Consider the following 21,522-nt stretch of genomic DNA (forward strand, 5'->3'; position numbering starts at 1 on the left):
ATTGTTCCTCTATGTTTGTCCACATTAAAATTCAACTGCCATACGCAAGTCAATTTACAGAACTGATTTAAGTCTTTAAAGATGATCATTTCCTTTGTATTTGGTACCTATATGCAAAGCTTTATGCCATTAAGAAAGTTAGTAACACTGCTGCAGACACCTTGCTCGACATCATTGACAGGTATTGTGGAGAGTAGGAGTTTCATGGTCGGTCGATGTGGAATACCATTGGTAACCCAATAGAGAGCTGTAAAATTATCAAAGAATTTGATTTAGATATACAACACTGAAACAGGCCCTTCGGCCCACTGAGTCTGTGCCGACCATTAACCACCCATTTATACTTAATCCTACACTAATCCCATATTTCTACCACATCCTCACCTGTCCCTATATTTCCCTACCACCTACCTATACTAGGGGCAATTTATAATGGCCAATTCACCTATCAACCTGCAAGCCTTTTGGCTGTGGGAGGAAACCGGAGCACCCGGAGGAAACCCACGCAGACACAGGGAGAACTTGCAAACTCCACGCAGGCAGGACTCAGAATTGAACCCGGGTCGCTGGAGCTGTGAGGCTGCGGTGCTAACCACTACGCCACTGTGCCGCAGGTAGGGTAGATGTCGAGAAGCTCCTTCCATTGTGAAGGAGTCCAAAATTAGGGCAATAAAGATCATTGCCAATTAATTCAGCATGGAATGCAGGTGAAATATCTTTACTCAGAGTGTGGTTAGAATGTGGAACTTGCTACCACATGGAATGGTCAAGGTGAATAACATAGATGCATATAAGGGGAGTTTAGATAGTCGAGTCAGGAAGGAATAGAATGTTATGCTGATAGGGCTAAATGAAATAGCAGGGGAGGAGATTTGTGTGCAGCATTAAAACATCGTCATAGACCAGTTGGACCGAATGGCCTGTTTCTGTTCTGTAAATTCTATTGGACTTATGTAATATGTGCACATGCTGCAAGCACCATTTTAGAGCTCAATGGGCATTTGTAGCAACATAAAAGCAGGCACTAACGAGCCCAATCTCTTGCCCAAACAGCTAAATTGTATGTTGATTTCTGCTCTGATAAGTAAACATTTCAGGATAGAGTTTCCACTTTGACTGCAATTAGGAAATTACACCCAAAATGCACTTGAAATTGCGCTGGTTCAGTTATTTATTTGCATAATCACAAACATAAAATCTTCCATTAACCAGCACAATCAGGCAGTGTAATGAATGTAAGTGTTTCTCTTTTTCATCAAAAACATTCCTTGATGTATTTAAGTGCAGTAACCTGGTACAGTTTTATTAAACAGCCGGAAATCGATTTATCAGCAAAAATAAGCTTTTTTTATTAAAAGAGTGTCCAGTCCTTCAACTGTGAGTAAAAAAAAACTATACTGAACCACTTAATAATTTCATCGCAGTACACTAGAACTAGAACCAGCGTAAAATATCGTAGAAAATACAAGAGTAGGTGGATTGGGGTGTAAATCATCTACATTTTAAATTTCCCTATCTTTTGTGCTGGTTTGGCCAATACGGTCCAGATTGTGCTGGAATCTGGCCATGAGACTAATGTGAACAGGCAGAAACTTCCCCCCATCATTTTTTTAAGAACAAGTGTTCTCTTATTGAGGTCACAATTTATCCCGACAAAATGGATTCAGCGTCCACTCGAGTCATTGACAGGAGACGAGAACAGAAAGTATCAGAAATACTCAGCAGGTCTGGCAACGTCTGTGTAGAGAGCAACGGAGTTAACGTTTCAGGTCAGTGACCCTTCATCAGACAGGGTCATTGACAGTTCATTCGGGGACACTGCATAATTCCAGTTTATAATCTCCCAATAGATTCCAACTACACACTGTTAAAAAAAATCCAAATACAATTAAATTTCCATAAACACATAAATAGTTTATCAAGAAAGTTTCCGCATAAAGAGTGGTTGAATAAAGATGTCTATCGACCTAGTTTGACAGAAAAATGAAATACAAATGTTTTAACTCTCACTAAAGAGCCTAAAGAATATTTCCCCTCTCAGCACCGCAATACCACTAAGAAGCAGGAATATTTAATATATTCAAATTATACTGTGACCTACTGACCATTATTGGAGTTTGTGATGTGGGGAATTTTATGCTCTCCCCTGCACTGGGTTTGGAGGCAGAGAGAGCATAAGATTGGGTGGGATGGTAGAGGGGTGGTGGGGACTGTGGGGTTTCTGCTACCATTCTGCCTCCATCAAAATTTAGTCCGGAGTGGGAAGGCCTGTAAATGGCCTTCTCAACCCGCTGCAAATTGAAGCCCTTAATTGGGTAATTAATCTCCAATGAAGGGCCTCTTCCACCGCAGCCACAATTATCCGTGCGGCGAACAACCCTGTCAGCACATGCGAAGCACAGCATGAAAAATCGTGTGGGCTGCTGAGGGCCTCTCCCTGTCCTTGATGCAGACCCCCTTCCCCCTCCCATTCGGTCCCCACCCCGCGAGACCCCTCCCACGCCGCCCGACTGTCCTCGGCCTCTAGTGGGTGTAGCTACAGAAGCAGCCACCGCCTCTGCAGTGATGCTGCAGCTGCCAGCCTCCTATTGGCTGCCAGCACTGCAAGGCCAGGACTTCCAGCGATGGGGTCCTTGATCCTGTGGAATGCCTGCTGCTATCCACTTCAGTGCCTGATCGTACTAATTTCAGTGGGCCTTCTGAAGAAGAGGCAACGGGGGGATCTTGGCATCTGTTTCTCCAGATATCGAGACCCCTGCTGCCAGGATAAAACTCCCTGTTAGAGGAACAATAAAAAATCTGGCACAAAGCTCTAGGCAAGGACCTGAGCATTTATGAAATATTAGATCCTCACTCCCACAACTCAAAAAAAATCCATTTGGACTAATGATATGCCAGGAGTTCACCTTTTTCCATTTTTGCTTATTTTTCTCTCTCTTGCTGTATTCCATGCTACTATAGTTTTGTGAAGTCAGCATATAGATTTACTCCCAGGTATGCTTTAACCAAGTATTTGAGGATCTGCAAAACTGGTACGAGTTAATTCATCTTTTAGCTTTGTTCTCCCCAGAGAAGCCTCCCTCCTCCTCTGACCCTTTATTCTGTCCATCTAAGTGAAGTCAGTAACCACCTCGGACAGATTAAAGACACAATACCTCATCTTATCAATCCATAGCACAACCATTTGATGCAAAATTAACATCACTCTTCTTACTTATTTAAAGATGTCTAGGCCGGGCCTCGCCTGTGGATCCGACCTATATTTTGCGGGTCGCCGGGCTTCAACTGATGCGAGGCAGTACTTCCACCCGCTTGAGGTAGGAGGTCCTGCCAAAATAGAGCTGCCAGCCAATCAGTGGGCTGGCAGCTAACTATCGTAGCAGCACCACTGGGAGCAGTGGCAACTGCTGGGACTACAGCCCTGTTCGAAAAAGAAGATGTCAGGGAGCCCGGAACAAAGGTAAGTTTTGTTTGCTTCACCGGGGGTAATTGGTCAGGCCCCGGAGAGGCAAGGGTGGTTGACTGGCGGGACGGGGAGCATGTTGGGTGTTGGGGGTGGTTGTGGGGGCCCTCCATCGGGCACAGCGTGCCTGATCATGAGGCCCCCCCCACCACCCTCCACCACCCCGAGCTGTCAGCGAGCTGCCTGCTTTTATCAGGCAGCTTCTCTCATGTCTAGAACACCTGCTTGCCACATGTAAAATCAGCATGGAGGCGGGCAAAGGACCTTAAGTTCCTGGTAAGTGGCCACTTCAGCGCCTTGATTGGCCTGGGGCGGGCAGACCTTTTCTCGTCGCCGCCATCCTGCGAAAAGTGGTGGCGGAGGTGTGAGCAGGTTGGGAAGGGCCCCTGGAGCCTCCTGCTCCATTTTACGCCACTCCCCCCGCCACCATCCCACTCTTCGGGGGGGAATAAAATTCAGCCCTTAGGTTTAAATTGCTCAGTGGTCCACAGTGATGAAGCACTGACCTGCAATACCACAGCAGTGAGGGACAGTTTATAACCCACATATAACTGAGTCATCATCTCAGCAGCACTAACAGGACACAGTGTAATTCATCCCAGGTGGGTCTGACGTGCCTTCTAATACATGGTTCAGAACAGTTCCTTGAGAAAATCAGCCATCACCTCATGTCCACGTGTTGTGAGTAGACTGGGATGGCTAGGGATACAGACGAAACAAAATGGGGATGAATTTACAACTTCATATTCTCCATGCAGAATCTCACCCCTGTACAGGAATGTGGGGCTGTGCCCCATATGATCTATTAATTTGGCCATTGGGAGTTTGCACTAGGGATTTGTCCTCCCCTTCATTTTATGTCCCAGCATCTTGAAATTGGACAAGACAGCCTCTTGGAGAGTAAAGTCCAGCACCATATGGTAGTAGTCTGAGCAGTCATGTGACTGGGGAGACCAAACTCAGATTGGGTGACTGCTCTGGGTGTCCGAAAGCATGACCCTGAGCTTCCGGTTGCTTGCCGTTTCAGCACTTTCCCCTGCTCTCATGCCAACCTTTCTGTCTTTGGCCTGCTGCAGTGTTCCAGTGAACATCAACACAAGCTCGAAGAGAAGCACCTGGTCTTTTGATTAAAACAAGAAATGCTGGAATCACTCAGCAGGTCTGGCAGCATCTGTGGAAAGAGAAGCAGAGTTAACGTTTCGGGTCAGTGACCCTTCATCGGAACCCTTCCGATGAAGGGTCACTGACCCGAAACGTTAACTCTGCTTCTCTTTCCACAGATGCTGCCAGACCTGCTGAGTGATTCCAGCATTTCTTGTTTTTATTTCAGATTTCCAGCATCCGCAGTATTTTGCTTTTATATGATCTTTTGATTAGGCATTCTACAGCCTTGCGGACTGAACATTGAGTTCAATAACTTCAGAGCATGACTGGCCTTTTTAAAAATATTTTACTTTATAACCATGTACATGCTTTTCATGTAGTGAGAGCTGCTCATTATTCTGCTATTAACACACTGTCTGGATTAATGCTTTGTCTTTCACCATAAGCACTTTTCACACACTCTTTGCCTTTGTCCCAGGACAGCTTTGTTATTTAATCTTCCTCTGCCCGATCCTTGCCCTTTGTTCTCTCCCCCAACCCTTCAATTGCTTAAAACCTAATTCTTTTCTAACCATTGCCAGTTCTGATGAAAGGTCACTGACCTGAAACGTTAACTTTGCTTCTCTCTCCACAGATGCTGCCAGACCAGCTGAGTATTTCCAGCACTTTTTGTTCTTATTTCAGCTTTCCAGCATCTGCAGTATTTTACTTTTATTACAGGGTGGTCGAATGTGGGTTCTTTCTGGATGGATGAACTAATATGGATCAACATGCTCCCTCATTTGTATCTATCCTATGATCTTGTAATTTCTATGATTTCACTGCAGTTGGCCCTGAAGTTGCCATACACCCAATGCTGGATAACACCTGTGTTAAATGGTTATGTATAACTGGTTAAGAATTCCCCTGCCGTAACTACCAGAACTTGCAGGTGGGGTACGTTCTCCAAAGTCTGGAGAAAACTTTGGGGTTCAGATGAAATTTTAATTCCAGACCCCTTGAATTCTGAACTCCCAGTTGAAGGAGGACATGAAGTAGCCTTTGACCAGAAAGTTCATGCTCTTCCTATGCTTCTGTCCTACTGTTCCTGGTGCCTCGTGCTTCAACTGGTGTACCCATCTCCAGCTGACTAGCGAAAGCTCCCAAGCTTGTTGAGTGTCACTAAGTGTTCTGTGGTGTTGCCTTTGTGAGTGCCACTTAAGGGTACAGCTTGCTTTTATAAGGCATATAGAAAGAGAAGGTGAAAATCTGGAATGGTGACAGAAAGGCAACCTCTGATATAGAGTGTACATAGCTAATAGTGTGTGTTATAGTGGTTTTAAGGAAAGAAGGACTTGTATTTACAAAGTAATTTATCATGCCTCTGAGAAGCATTTAATAGCACAACACACAAAAGTTACTTTTTATTATTGTAGTCACTGATGTTACATAAGCAAATGTAGCATCAGTGACTGCACATTACAAGATCCCATGAATAGCTATGATATTAATGATTGGTTCATCTAATTTGATATTGTTGAAAGAGAAAAAAATGTTAACCAGGATTTCTCAATACTTATCTTCATAGGATCTTTACTATCTACCTGTATAGGTACGCAGAGCCACAGGATAACATTCATGGAGTCATAGAGTCATACAGCATAGAAACAGGCCCTTCGGCCCACCGCGTCCATGCCGACCATAACGCCTATCTATACTAATCCCACCTGCCTGCATTAATTCCATATCCCTCTATGCCTTGCTCATTCAAGTACCTGTCCAGATGCCTCTTAAATGTTGCTACTGTTCCTGCCTCCACCACCTCCTCTGGCAGCTCATTCCAGATACCCACTATTCTTTGTGTGAAAAATTTACCCCTTTGATCCCCTTTAAACCTCCTCCCTCTCACCTTAAATCTATGCCCTCTAGTTTTAGTTACCCCTACCATGGGAAACAGACTCTGGCTATCTACCCTATCTATGCCTCTCATAATTTTATATACCTCTATCATGTCCCCTCTCAGCCTCCTTCGCTCCAGGGAAAACAGACCCAGTCTATCTAATCTCCCTTTATAACTCAGGCCCTCCAAACCAGGCAACATCCTTGTGAATCTTTTCTGCACCCTCTCCAGCTTAATCACATATTTCCTGTAGTGCGGCGACCAGAACTGCACACAGTACTCCAAATGCGGCCTAGCCAACGTTATGTACAACTGTAAAATGACGTCCCAACTCTTGTACTCAATGTCTCGGCCGTTGAAGGCAAGCATGCCATATGCCTTCTTCACCACCCTGTCTACCTGTGTTGCCACTTTCAGGGAACTATGTACTTGCATCCCAAGGTCTCTCTGCTCAACAACACTCCCCAGGGCCCTGCCATTCACTGTATTTGTCCTACCCTGGTTTAACTTCCCAAAATGTATCACTTCACACTTGTCTGTGTTAAACTCCATTTGCCAATCCCTTGCCCACTTTCCCAGTTTATCTATATCCTGTTGTACCTGAGACAACCTTCTTCACTGTCCACTATACCATCAATTTTGGTGTCATCTGCAAACTTACTAATCATGCCCCCACATTCATATCCAAGTCATTAATATATATGACAAACAACAGAGGGCCCGGCACTGATCCCTGCAGCACACCGCTGGTCACCGGCCTCCAATCTGAAAAACAACCCTCTACTACCACTCTCTGCCTCCTATCACCAAGCCAATTTTGTATGCAATTTGCTAGCTCACCCTGGATCCCATGTGTTCGAACCTTCTGGACCAGCCTACCTTGTGGGACCTTGTCAAAGGCCTTGCTAAACTCCATGCAGACAACGTCCATCGCCCTGCCCTTGCCAATCCTCTTGGTCACCTCCTCGAAAAACTCAATCAAATTCGTGAGACATGATTTCCCATGCACAAAGTCTATCCCTAACTATCCCTAATCAGGCCATGCCTTTCCAAATGCATATAAATCCTGTCTCTCAGAATACCTTCCAATAACTTTCCCACCACTGATGTAAGGCTCACCGGCCTGTAGTTCCCTGGCTTATCCCTGCTGCCCTTCTTAAACAAAGGCACAACATTAGCTATCCTCCAGTCTTCTGGTACCTCACCCATGGCTAACGATGATACAAAAATCTCTGTCAGGGCCCCAGCAATCTCCTCCCTTGCTTCCCATAGCATCCTAGGATACACCTGGTCAGGTCCTGGGGATTTTTCCACCTTAATGCGCTTCAAAACCTCCAACACCTCCTCCTTTGTAATGTTGATATGCTCCAGGATATCGCTGTTCCCTCCCTTGAACTCACTAGCTTCCATGACCTTCTCCACGGTAAATACAGATGAGAAATATTCATTTACGACCTCGCCCATTTCCCGTGGCTCCACACATAGATTGCCACACTGATCCTTAAGGGGACCTACTCTCTCCCTAGCTACCCTTTTACTCTTAATATACTTATAGAATCTTTTAGGATTGTCCTTTATCTTATCTGACAGGGAAATCTTATGGCCCCTTTTCACCCTCCTAATTTCTTTCTTAAGTGTACTCCTACATCCCCTACACTCCTCAAGGGACTCGCTTGATCCCAGCTGCCTATACCTGACATATGCCTCCTTCTTTGTCCTGACCAGACTCTCAATATCCCTCGTCAACCAAGGTTCCCTAAACTTGCCATCCTTTGAACTATACCTTTGATAATGCAGCACTGGAATGGGATTTGAACCCACAAGTTTCTGATTCCGAAGTTGAGAATGTTACCAAAAAAGGCAAGCTGACACAGAAGGATGTTCACTTATCTTGCCCAGCATGAAACAAATGGCTTTGATTCAGCTGGCTGTTATACTTTCCAATGGCCAGGGTCTAAAACAGACAGACAATCCAACTGTATCATTTTTCTGCCAAGTTAGATTATAATGAGCACCCCCCCACCCCCACCCTTTAAATATATGCAATCTGAATGAATGAGCAAAAGAAGGAGCAATAACAAAAAGGATCGTACTCCTCTTTAGCTTTAGGGAGTTCTCCAGCTTCATCAGGACCCACTGTTATCCAGGCTACAAACTAGGATTTATCATATCATGTATTTATGACTTCTACATCATTGAAATTATTAACAACCAAAGAGGTAGATTGCAATTTTATGTTTGGATGAGTAATGTAAGGATCATATATTTATACCTTGGAACTTGATTATTTTCAGCAATGAATCTGAGCCTGAATTACATTTTGTTTGCCTCCAGATGCAATCCTTGTAGCAATCATGTGAAAGTTCACTGTTTATCTTGGGACCTGATTGCTGATTGCTGCAGAGCAGGAATGAGTGCAACAGTTGGCTTTCAAGTATCTCCTTGGGAACACTTGTCGTCAATGCTTTTTAATTTTTTCCCATCAGTTTGTGTATACGCAGATGTCACACTCATGTGGGTGGCAGTGGAGGGGAAACATAGAATCGTACAGCAGCACAGAAGGAGGTTTCAGCCCATCAAGTCTGCACCAGTTCTTCTGAAGAACAATTCAATTAGTGCCATCCCACCTCTTTCCCATTTCCCTGCAATTTTTCTCCTTCAAGTATCTATCCAATTCTCTTTCGAAGGTTGCTATTGAATCTGCATCCACCAAGATATCAGGCAGTGCATTCCAAATTGTGATCACACATTGACCGGAATTTTATGACCCCCCCCCCCCACAACGAGAAGGCTGGTGGTGGGGGGTGTGGGCCATAAAATTGAGTGGGAGGTTAGGGGGCATTCTCGCCCCGCGGCAATTTTACGCGGAGCAGCAGCACCGAGAAACGGCCCCCTCCCTCCCAGGCCAATCAAGGCCTTAAATGGCCAATTAACTTTCACTTAAGAGCCTCCTCCCACGGCCAAGGGTATTTTACCTGCAGTGGGCGGACGGCAAATGCCCCAAGAACAACGGTAGGTAAAACCTGGCAGCCTTCTTGTGGGATGGCGAGGCCGCCCCGATTGGGCACCCTGGGCCACACGGAGGGCCGCCCCCTGCGAAGCCCCAACCGCCCCCTCCGCACAACACTCCCCATCTCAACCAAACCCCCTTGCCTCACTGCGGCCCAGCTGATTGCCCTGACGAGTCCCAAAAACTTACCTTTGTTCCAGGGCCATCCTTCACCATGCTTGAGATGGCTGAGTGTAGTCCCAACAATGGCCACTGCTCTCGTGGCGCTGCTGGGACTAATAGCTGTTAGCCTGCAGATTGGGCGGCAGCTCCATTAGGCAGGACTTCCTGCTTCAAGGAGGTGGAAGTCCCACCCAAGGCCAATTAAGGGCCTGGGGAGAGGAAAATCCCAGCCTAGCTCCACGGGCCTGGACGAGACAGGCTCACCCCCAACGGTTCAGCTGGTGGGCAGGGCCTCCTGCCCAACGTAAAATTCCAGCCACTGTGTAAAAAAGGTTTTCCTTGTGTTGCCTCTGGTTCCTTTGCCAGTCATATTAAATTTTGTTATTCACCCTTAAGCCATTGGAAACAGTTTCTCTTTATTTACTATATTTAAACCCTTCATAATTTTAAACACCTGTATGAAATCTCCTCCTGGCCTTCTCTGCCCAAAGGAAAATAACTTCAGCTTCTCCAGTCTATCCATGCAACTGTAATCCATCATCCCTGAAACCATTCCAGTAAATCTCTCTGTACCCTTCGCCAAAACTTTCATGTCCTTCCTAAAGTGTGGTGCCCATAATTGTACAAAATACTCCAACTGGGCCCAAACAAATATTTTACATAGGTTTAGTATAATTTCCTGGATTTTTTAACTCATTTTTTCTATTTATAAACCCTAAGATTCCATATGCTTTATTAACTGCCTTGTTAATCTGTCCTGCCACATTCAAATATTTGTGCACAAACACCCCCAGGCCCCTCTCTTCCTGCACCTCCTTTAAAACTGTACCATTTCGTACGTATTGTCTCCACTCATTCTTATTAAGAAAATGTGTCACCTCACACTTTTCTGCATTGAATTTCATCTGCTATGTGTCCGTCCATTCCACCAGCTTGTCTATGTTCTTGTGAAGTCTATCACTATCTTCCTCACTGTTTACCACACTTCCAATTTTTGTGTCAACTGCAAATTTTGAAATCTTACAACAATGGCCTCAAAATAATAATACTTCAGTTGAAATGTTTAGGGTAATGCAGAATTGGTGGGAAACATCAAAAGGTAACATAGAAACATAGAAAATAGGAGCAGGAGTAGACCATTTGGCCCTTCAAGCCTGCTCCGCCATTCATTATGTTCATGGCTGATCATCCAACTCAGTAACCTGTTCCCGCTTTCGCCCCATACCCTTTGATCCCTTTAGACCCAAGAGCGATATCTAACTCCTTCTTGAAAACATACAATGTTTTGGCCTCAACTGCTTTCTATGGTAGCGAATTCCACAGGCTCACCACTCTCTGGGTAAAGAAATTTCTCCTCATCTCAGTCCTGAAAGGTTTACCCCATATCCTGAGACTATGACCCTTGGTTCTGGACTCCCCCACCATTGGAAACATCCTTCCTGCATCTACCCTGTCAAGTCCTATTAGAATTTTATAGAAATCTATGAGATCCCTCCTCACTCTTCTGAACTCCAGCAAATATAATCCTAACCGACTCAATCTCTTCTCATAAGTCAATCCCGCCATCCCAGGAATCAGTCTGGTAAACCTTCGCTGCACTCCCTCTATAACAAGAACATCCTTCCTCAGATAAGGAGACCAAAAGTGTACACAATATTCCAGCTGTGGCCTCACCAATTACAGAAAGGCATACCTGCTCCTGTATTCGAATCTTCTCGCTATGAAGGCCAACATACCATTTGCCTTTTTTACTGCCTGTAGCACCTGCATGCTTACCTTCAGCGACTTGTGTACGAGAACACCCAGGTCTCACTGCATATTCCCCTCTCTCAGTTTATAGCCGTTCAGATAATAATCTGCCTTCCTGTTTTTGCTACCAAAGTGGATAATCTCACATTTATCCACGTTATACTGCATCTGCCATGCATTAGCCCACTCACTGAACTTGTCCAAATCACCCTGAGGCGTCTCTGCATCCTCTTCACAACTCACCCTCCCACCCAGTTTTGTGTCATCTGCAAATTTGGAGATATTACATTTAGGTTCCCTCATCTAAATCATTAATATATATTGTGAATAGCTGTGGTCCTAGCACAGATCCCTGCGGTACCCCACTAGTCACTGCCTGCCATTTATCTGTACTCTTTGTTTCCTGTCTGCCAACCAATTTTCTATCCATCGCAATACACTACCCCCAATTCGATGCACTCCAATTTTACACGCTAATCTCTTAAGTGGGAATTTGTCGAAAGCTTTCTGAAAGTCCAAATAAACCACATCCACTGGCTCCCCCTCATCAACTCTACTGGTTACATCCTCGAAGAATTCTATTAGATTTGTCAAACATGAGTTCCCTTTCGTAAATCCATGCTGACTCTGCCTGATTCTACGACTGTTCTCTAAGTTCTCTGCTATAAAATCTTTGTTAATGGGCTCTAGAATTTTCCCCACTACCGACGTCAGGCTGACTGGTCTGTAATTCCCTGCTTTCTCTCTACCTCCCTTTTTAAATAGTCGGGTTACATTAGCTACCCTCCAATCTGTAAGGACCTGTTCCAGAATCTATAGAATCTTGGAAGATGACCACCAATGCATCCACTATTTCTAGGGCCACTTTTTTTAAGTACTCTGGGATGTAGATTATCAGGCCCTGGGGATTTATCGGCCTTCAATCCCATCAATTTCCCCAACACCATTTCTCTACTAATACTGATTTCTTTCAGTTCCTCTCTCTCACAAAGCCCTGTGTTCCCCAACATTTCTGGTATGATATTTGTGTCCTCCTTTATGAAGACAGAATCAAAGTATGCATTTAGTTGGTCAGCCATTTCTTTGTTCCCCATAATAAATTCCCCTGTTTCTGACTGCAAGGGACCTATATTTGTCTTCACCAATCTTTGTCTCTTCACATATCTATAGAAACTTTTACAGTCAGTTTTTATGTTCCCCACAAGCTTGTTCTCGTACTCTATTTTCTCCTTCTTAATCAATCCCTTGGTCCTCCTTTGCTGAATTCTAAACTGCTCCCAATCCTCAGGTCTGTTGTTTTTTCTGGCAATTTTATATGCCTCTTCCTTGGATCTAATGCTATCTCTAATTTCACTTGTAAACCATGATTTGGCTACCTTTCCCATTTTACTTTTGCACCAGGTAGGAATAAACAATTGTTGCAGGTCATCCATGCACTCTTTAAATGTTTGCCATTGCCTATCCACCGTCATCCCTTTAAGTAACGTTTCCCCATCCGTCATAGCCAACCCGCGCCTCATACCTTCGTAGTTTCCTTTACTAAGGTTCAGGATCCTAGTCTGAGAATCAACCAAGTCACTCTCCATCTTGATGAAGAATTCTATCATATTATGGTCGCTCATCCCTAACGGGTCTCGTACCACTAGATTGTCAATTATTCCTCTCTCATTAAACAATACCCAGTCTAGGATGGCCTGTTCTCTAGTTGGTTCCTCAACGTATTGGTCCAGAAAACCATCCCGTATACACTCCAAGAATTCCTCCTCTGTGGTATTGTGACTAATTTGATTTGCCCAATCTATATGCAGATTAAAGTCACCCATAATTACAGGTGTATCTTTATCGCATGCGTCTCTAATTTCCTGTTTAATGCCATTCCCAACATCACCGCTACAGTTTGGGTGTCTATATACAACCCCCACTAACGTTTTTTGCCCCTGAGTGTTTCTCCACTCTACCAATACAGATTCCACATCGTCAGAGCTAATATCTTTCCTCACTATTGCGTTAATTTCCTCTTTAACCAGCAATGCAACTCCACCACCTTTTGCTTTTTGTCTGTCCTTCCTAAATACTGAATACCCCTGGATGTTCATTTCCCATCCCTGGTCACCTTGCAGCCATGTCTCCAAAAGGTAGCAAAATAAACACTTCCCAATGAACCATGTCTGATCCAAATGCTGCATGGTCAACCTTACTGAAGAGCAATTATGAATGAAGAATCATAGCCCCCAATTTTAAAGGGGGGCCAGGAACAGAGGACCATCCCTGAATTGGACAGGGAACCTGGGGAATCTGGGGTTCAACAGACTTGGCCGACCTTAACGGCCAGGCTTCATTTGAATAAATTTTCCCAGTATCCCATCCAAACTCAGCCTGATCCACTTAACACAAATCCGAACCACGCCCCCCATCCCTCCCACACACAATCAGTTTCAGCTAGTCGGGAATAGTTGAAATAGGTTGCATCGAATCCTACAACTATGCCAGCCGCTTGAAAGAGCTATCCAATTCATCCCACACTCTCCACTTATTTCCCATAGCCCTGAAAGTTTTTCTTTTTCAAGTATTTATCATAATTCCCTTTTGAAAGAATCAGTATTTTTGTAGCTGCTCAGCAATGTTGGCCAATTTGCATAGCAGCCATACGTAAAGTACATGTACAACCCCTGCAGGGGGCAGCATTGATAATATTATGGTGAATTTTCACTGAGGGATGAATTTAGTGAGGTAGTTTGAAGCGTGAATGGAGGCCTGGGGAGTCCCAGAATAGCATCGGATGCATCAGCCCAGAATCCAACATCGTGACATCGGTTCCGGATTTAGTCAGTGGCATGAAAACTCCAAGGCGGCATCACTGCCCAGATGCAACGAAAGTGCAATTTAAATTGCTGAACAGATAGTTGTAATACATTTGCATGCAATTGGAAACAATTCAATGGGGGGCTTTGAATTAAGTGTGTTGTGTTTTTTGCCGGTTTGCTGGATATTTTCTATATCTGATTTATCTCAGAGTAATGCAGATGTGACAAGAGTTCTAAATCAACAACAGGTTTATTTTCAGCACTTCAAAGTATCTCAGTACTTAGAAGATTTCAGTACGATGTCTTTCACAACACAGTCACTGTTTACGAGAACTTTCCATCCTTTCTTTTAGTTTCAGTTTCAAATTGGGCTTAAGTATTCAAGCACAGCTTACATTGATTAGTGAACAGACTAATGCAATCAAACCCAGATCACTCAAACCATTGAACTTTACAAAGTGGGTGAAGGTCGGCCCTCACGTACCTTCGGATTCCCGGCCATTGAAAGGTGGCAGCACCAAGGCGACTGCAGTGCTGCACACTCTGCATGGGTGAGTGTGTTGGTGGTTGGCTATATTGCCAGGTGGCATTATCGGGTGGCCATACTGATGGGTGGCATTACTGGGTTGGCATACTGCTGGGTGATCTGCACGGGTGACCATACTATCGGGTGAGAGGGTTAAATCTCAGCAAGGGGATGGGCCATTAGCAAGGAAGCCAGAGGAGTAGCAAACCAAAGGTGCCAAGGAAATGTCATCTCTGCAAGGACAGCACTCTGCAAGCCTACTATTCACCTGCCATAGGTTTCATGCGCCTTGTCTGTGTGGACACCCCTGGCATGATGCAGCACTTTCAACAGTGGGAGGGCCAGGAGGCAATTGTGTCTGTGAAGCTTCACAAGAGCAGCAGCAATTTGCCATGCAAAGAAGGGCCCACCTGTACCAGAGTGTGCACCAGGCTAGACTCAGCTACCTCCAAATGTCCGAGCGGCGTTGTCAGCGAAGACTGTGGCTCTCCAGGGAGGCTGTCACCGACTTATGTGCCTGCTGCAGGACAAGTTGTGCCCAATGGGATTTGGTGGTCATCCTATGCCAATGGCCTTGGATGGCACATCATGGCACATAACTTTTCCATGTCTGGATCTTTCTAGGGATCCACCAGGGACATGTGTGGTGTCTCCCAAGCAGCAGCCCAATGCTGCATCAAGGAGTTGACCAATGTCCAGTTCAAGAGGGCTGGCAATTATGTGCACTATCAGACCGACCCCAGCAGTCAGGCAGAGAGGGTCATCAGATTTAGGGCCATAATAAAAGCAAGAAATGCTGGAACCACTCAGCAGGTCTGACAGCATCTGTGGAAAGAGAAGCAGAGTTAACGTTTCGGAAGAAGAGTCAGTCCCGAAGAAGGGTCACTGACCCGAAACGTTAACTCTGCTTCTCTTTCCACAGATGCTGTCAGACCTGCTGAGTGGTTCCAGCATTTCTTGCTTTTATTTCAGATTTCCAACATCCGCAGTATTTTGCTTCTATATTAGATTTAGGGCCATTGCTGGATTCCCCCAGGTGCACGATGTGATAGACAACACGCATTTAGCTGTCAAGCCAGCTGCCTTGATCAACAGGAAGGGCTTCCATTCCATCAACATTCAACTGGTCTGCAACCACCAAAAGCATTTCCTTCAGTTGTCTGCCCGCTTCCTGGGAAGATGCCATGACGCCAACATTCTTTGACAATCCCGTGTGCCACAGCTTTTCAGGCTGCTCACTTGCCTTCAGGGATGGATTCGCGGTGACAAGGGCTACCCATTGAAGACATGGCCACTGCTGCCTGTGAGGAACGTTCACAATGCAGCACAGGAGAGGTACAACACTTGACATGGCTCCACCCGAGCAACCATCGAGCAAGCCATTGGGCTGCTGAAGATGAGATGCCAGTGCCTGGATCAATCTGGTGAAGCCCTGCAGTATGCTCCAGTGAGGGTCTCACGTATCATGATGGTCTGCTGTGCCCTGCACAATCTAGCACTGCAGAGGGGAGAGACGTTGCATGAAAAATATAGCAAGTGTATGAAGCAGTTAATCTTGAGAGACTATAAAGATTACCACCCACCATGATGATGTAAGAGATCATGTGGGAGAGACTCGAGAACCGTTACAGCGTGGCTTTTGAAGGAGACACACAGGCTAATGTGGAGTGTATATAGTTGCTATGAAATAAATATTGATGTTTAAATTCTACAGACTAACAATCTCTCTGGTAGACTCAATATGGTGGCAAGCATACAGAACCAAACATATAACAACAAAAACATGATTGATCGCCACTCGTCAAACAATGAGGAGGTAGAGGAGGGTGATGAGTAGGCAGCACTGGATGTTAAACCCCTTGCACTAGAGGCCAGGCACATTGAGCGATGGAGGCAAGGAGGCAAGGGACAGTCTCATATTTACCCGCTTACAGCCACCATGATGGTATCTCATTCTGATAACAGTCAAGACTCACCTCAATGCAGTCAGTCTGTCACCTCATTTCTATTTGGGCCCCATACCTAGTGATCAGCTTAACCGCGTGCTCTAGGCCATGTGACTCCCTTACTAAAGGAGAGATGTACCTACACTGGCAGCCCACTAAGGGAGAAGGGTGAAGTCAACATCTTACAAGTAAGGCATGAAAGAATAAGCATTTCCACAATGAATGTTAACTTCAATAACAAAAAACTTTATAATACAAAACAAATGGAAAATTTCAAACATCCATGGAATCCCAAGTGTGCCTTGCTGGTTTTCTTAATATGTTTGCGAATGCTCCTATGCGATGTAATCCCTGCGTTAGCAGCTGGGCTGGAGGCAGGCTGCTGATTAGGCTGCCCCTTGACCTTGGATGACTATGGCGGTCGTCCTCTGGCTGCCTGAGGCCTGCAAGGCCCTGGCTGCCTGAGGGTTTCCTGTACAGGTGCAGGACTCTCCTCAGGTGTCATGGCTGTTAGAGCTGGGCTTACTTGCGGAGGGGCTGAGGAGCCACTGTTGACACTTGGAGTACCCTGAGGGCAGCCCCAGATGTGGAGGTCAGCCTCTCCTCCTCCTTTTCAAGGCTCGCTTGAACCTCCCTGCTGACCAGAGAAGGACAAGGAGCTGGAAAAGACTTCAGGCCAGGAGTCGGCAATGTGTGTGCACATGGACACCAGCATCTGTGGTAAAAATTTTGGAGGTCCATGGTAAATTTAAATGTCTTGCTACAAGTCTCATAAAGAGGCATTAGTGGTGTTGATTGCCGTCCAGTCAGTCTGAGGTTCCCAATTGCACCTTCCATTCAACGGCACATCTTGCTGTCTTTCTTCCTTCCTCCCTCTTCCAGCAGAGTCTGTGCGAACTGACATGGCCTGATTCAGAGGTACAGCCGAAACATGTGCCATCAATGCTTCAGACAATACTCCAAAGACATCAGCTTTGTCAAGGTAAAGGAGCGGCTCCTAGCCCGAGGATCGGGCTTCGCACAACTCACGGAGAGCATGTTGTGCTTGCTGCCCCCAGGCGGCGGTGGGGGGGAGGATGCGGAAGAAGGTGGCAGCATTAGTGAGCACTGCCAGGCATCTACCATCACTCAGCTGGAGGAACTGTGCTGTCTCTGGAACTGATTAGGCACCGCAAACTTCCTTCTCAGATATGTAAGTGTGGGAATGTGATTATCCCTGAAACATACAATCCAATTACACATTGAAGATGAATTATTTCTACACAGTTCACACAGACTTAGTTCTTGAGGTATCCATTATTTTTACAGTCAGCTCTGTAGAAAAAAGAATATGTTGAGCACATTGCAGCTGGAGGGCCATGTCTTGGTGTGGCCACTGGATAATTCACCTACTTTTACGTGTTGTTTCGATTAAATTATCGGTACTGTGGAAATGTAGTTGAATTTTTCAGTCGCTACTGAGGCTAAAGTGTTGCAGCAAAATGCACTTCAGTGGCTTGCAATGTTTAGGACCTCTGTATTTAAAAATATCTTGATCAAAACATTTAATAACACTTAAGCGACACAAAGCAAGAATACGTACTCAAATGTCTTTAATGCGGCTGATCGTACATTTTTTGGTGTTGAGTAGTGAATAACTTGTGCATAATATTGCAATATAAAGCATTAAAGCCTTTTATTCTGTATGAAGCAAATGCATTGTGTAGCTGAAGGTTTTGTGATCTGTAGCTATTATTTTTCACGACCTGTGACTTAGTGAAAGCCTTGATATCTCCACTTTCGCATCGCTAAAAACTTAGATGGACGGGTGACCATCTTTTCCCCTGTTGTGATTCAACATGGATAGCAATTGGCATTAGATTGGCTATACACTTTATATACAAATTAATTGCCCCCATGTCTGTGGCTGAGTCAATAATTTTGTCAAATGTCCGTGTCCTTCTCTCGCCTTGCTACTGCTACGTGAGCTCATGGTCACAGAGACGGGGGAGACTGTGGCATAGTAGTATTGTCACTGGACTAGTAATCCAGAGGCAAAAACAAGAAATGCTGGAATCACTCAGCAGGTCTGGCAGCATCTGTGGAAAGAGAAGCAGAGTTAACGTTTCGGGTCAGTGACCCTTCTTCGGAACTGACAAATATTAGAAAAGTCACAGATTATAAACAAGTGAGGTGGGGGTGGGGCAAGAGATAACAAAGGAGAAAGTGCAGATTGGACCAGGCCACATAGCTGACCAAAAGGTCACGGAGCAAAGGCAAACAATATGTTAATGGTGTGTTGAAAGACAAAGCATTAGTACAGATTAGGTGTGAATACACTGAATATTGAACAGCAGCAAGTGCAAACCTGAAGAAAAACAACCTGAAAAAAACAGTGGGTAAGCAAACTGAACAAACTAAGATGAAATGAAATAAATGCAAAAAAAGATTGTAAAAAATGTAAAAAGGAATGTAAAAAAATAAAAAGGAAGAAAAAATAACTAAAAATGAAAGTAAAATGGGGGGCTGTCATGCTCTGAAATTATTGAATTCAATGTTCAGTCCGGCAGGCTGTAGTGTGCCTAATCGGTAGATGAGATGCTGTTCCTCGAGCTTGCGTTGATGTTCACTGGAACACTGCAGCAATCCCAGGACAGAGATGTGAGCATGAGAGCAGGGGGGAGTGTTGAAATGGCAAGCAACCGGAAGCTCAGGGTCCTGCTTGCGGACTGAGCGGAGATGTTCCGCAAAGCGGTCACCCAGTCTGCGCTTGGTCTCCCCAATGTAGAGGAGACCACACTGTGAGCAGCGAATACAGTATACTACATTGAAAGAAGTACAAGTAAATCGCTGCTTCACCTGAAAGGAGTGTTTGGGGCCTGGGATAGTGAGGAGAGAGGAGGTAAATGGGCAGGTATTACACTTCCTGCGATTGCAGGGGAAGGTGCCCTGGGACGGGGACGAGGTGGTGGGGGTAATGGAGGAGTGGACCAGGGTGTCGCGGAGGGAACGATCCCTTCGGAATGCTGACAGGGGAAAGGAGGGGAAGATGCGACTGGTAGTGGCATCACGCTGGAGGTGGCGAAAATGGCGGAGGATGATCCTTTGGATATGGAGGCTGGTGGGATGAAAAGTGAGGACAAGGGGAACCCTGTCACAGTTCTGGGAGGGAGGGGAAGGGGTGAGGGTAGAGGTGCGGGGAATGGGTCGGACACGGTTGAGGGCCCTGTCAACCACAGTGGGGGGAAATCCTCGGTTGAGGAAAAAGGAGGTCATATCAGAAGCACCGTCATGGAAGGTAGCATCATCAGAGCAGATGCGTCGGAGACGGAGAAACTGGGAGAATGGAATGGAGTCCTTACAGGAGGTAGGGTGTGAAGAAGTGTAGTCGCGGTAGCTGTGGGAGTCAGTGGGCTTATAATGGATATTGGTAGGCAACCTATCCCCAGAGATGGAGACAGAGAAGTCGAGGAAGGGAAGGGAAGTGTCAGAGATGGACCATGTAAAGGTGAGAGAAGGGTGGAAATTGGAAACAAAGTTGATAAAGTTTTCTAGTGCGGGGCGGGAGCAAGAAACGGCACCGATACAGTCATCAATGTACCGGAAAAAGAGTTGGGGGAGGGGTCCTGAGTAGGACTGGAACAAAGAATGCTCGACATATCCCACAAAAAGACAGGCATAACTAGGACCCATGCGGGTACCCATAGCGACACCTTTTACTTGAAGGAAGTGCGTGCAGTTGAAGGAGAAGTTGTTCAATGTGAGAACACGTTCAGCCAGGCGGAGGAGGGTGGTGGTGGATGGGGACTGGTTGGGCCTCTGTTCCAGGAAGAAGCGGAGAGCCCTCAAACCATCCTGGTGGGGGATGGAGGTGTAGAGCGATTGGACGTCCATAGTGAAGAGGAGGCGGTTGGGACCAGGAAACTGGAAATTGTCAAAATGACGTAGGGCATCAGAAGAGTCACGGATGTAGGTGGGAAGAGACTGGACCAGCGGAGATAAGATAGAGTCTAGATAGGAAGAAATAAATTCAGTGGGGCAGGAGCAGGCTGACACAATGGGTCTGCCGGGACAGTCCCGTTTGTGGATTTTGGGAAGGAGGTAGAAGCGGGCTGTCCGGGGTTGTGGGACTATGAGGTTGGAAGCCATAGAGGGAAGATCTCCAGAGGAGATGAGGTCAGTGACAGTCCTTTGGACGGTGGCTTGATGTTCGGTGGTGGGGTCATGGTCCAGAGGGAGGTAGGAAGAGGTGTCTGTGAGTTGGCGTTGAGCTTCTGCAAGGTAGAGGTCGGTACGCCATACAACAACAGCACCACCCTTGTCTGCAGGTTTGATGACCATGTCGGGGTTAGACCTGAGAGAACGGAGTGCCTCAAGTTCAGAGGGGGACAGGTTAGAGTGAGTGAGGGGGGCAGAGAAATTGAGACGACCAATGTCTCGCCGACAGTTTTCAATGAAGACGTTTTGGTTAGCTATCTGGCCTGGTCCAATCTGCACCTTCTCCTTTGTTATCTCTTGCCCCACCCCCACCTCACTTGTTTATAATCTGTGACTTTTCTAATATTTGTCAGTTCCGAAGAAGGGTCACTGACCCGAAACGTTAACTCAGCTTCTCTTTCCACAGATGCTGCCAGACCTGCTGAGTGATTCCAGCATTTCTTGTTTTTGTTTCAGATTTCCAGCATCCGCAGTATTTTGCTTTTATAGTAATCCAGAGGCCCAGGCTAATGTCCTGGGATGTGGGTTCGAATCCCACCAGGGCAGCTGGTGGAATTTAATTAATTAATAAAAGTCTGGAATTGAAAGCTGGTCTCATCTATCATCGATTGTTGTAAAAACCCATCAGGTTCACTAATACCCTTCAGGGAAGGAAATCTGCTATGTTACCCAGTCTGGCCTG

The sequence above is a fragment of the Heterodontus francisci genome, chromosome 1 (assembly GCF_036365525.1).
Source record: "Heterodontus francisci isolate sHetFra1 chromosome 1, sHetFra1.hap1, whole genome shotgun sequence".
NCBI lineage: Eukaryota > Metazoa > Chordata > Chondrichthyes > Heterodontiformes > Heterodontidae > Heterodontus > Heterodontus francisci.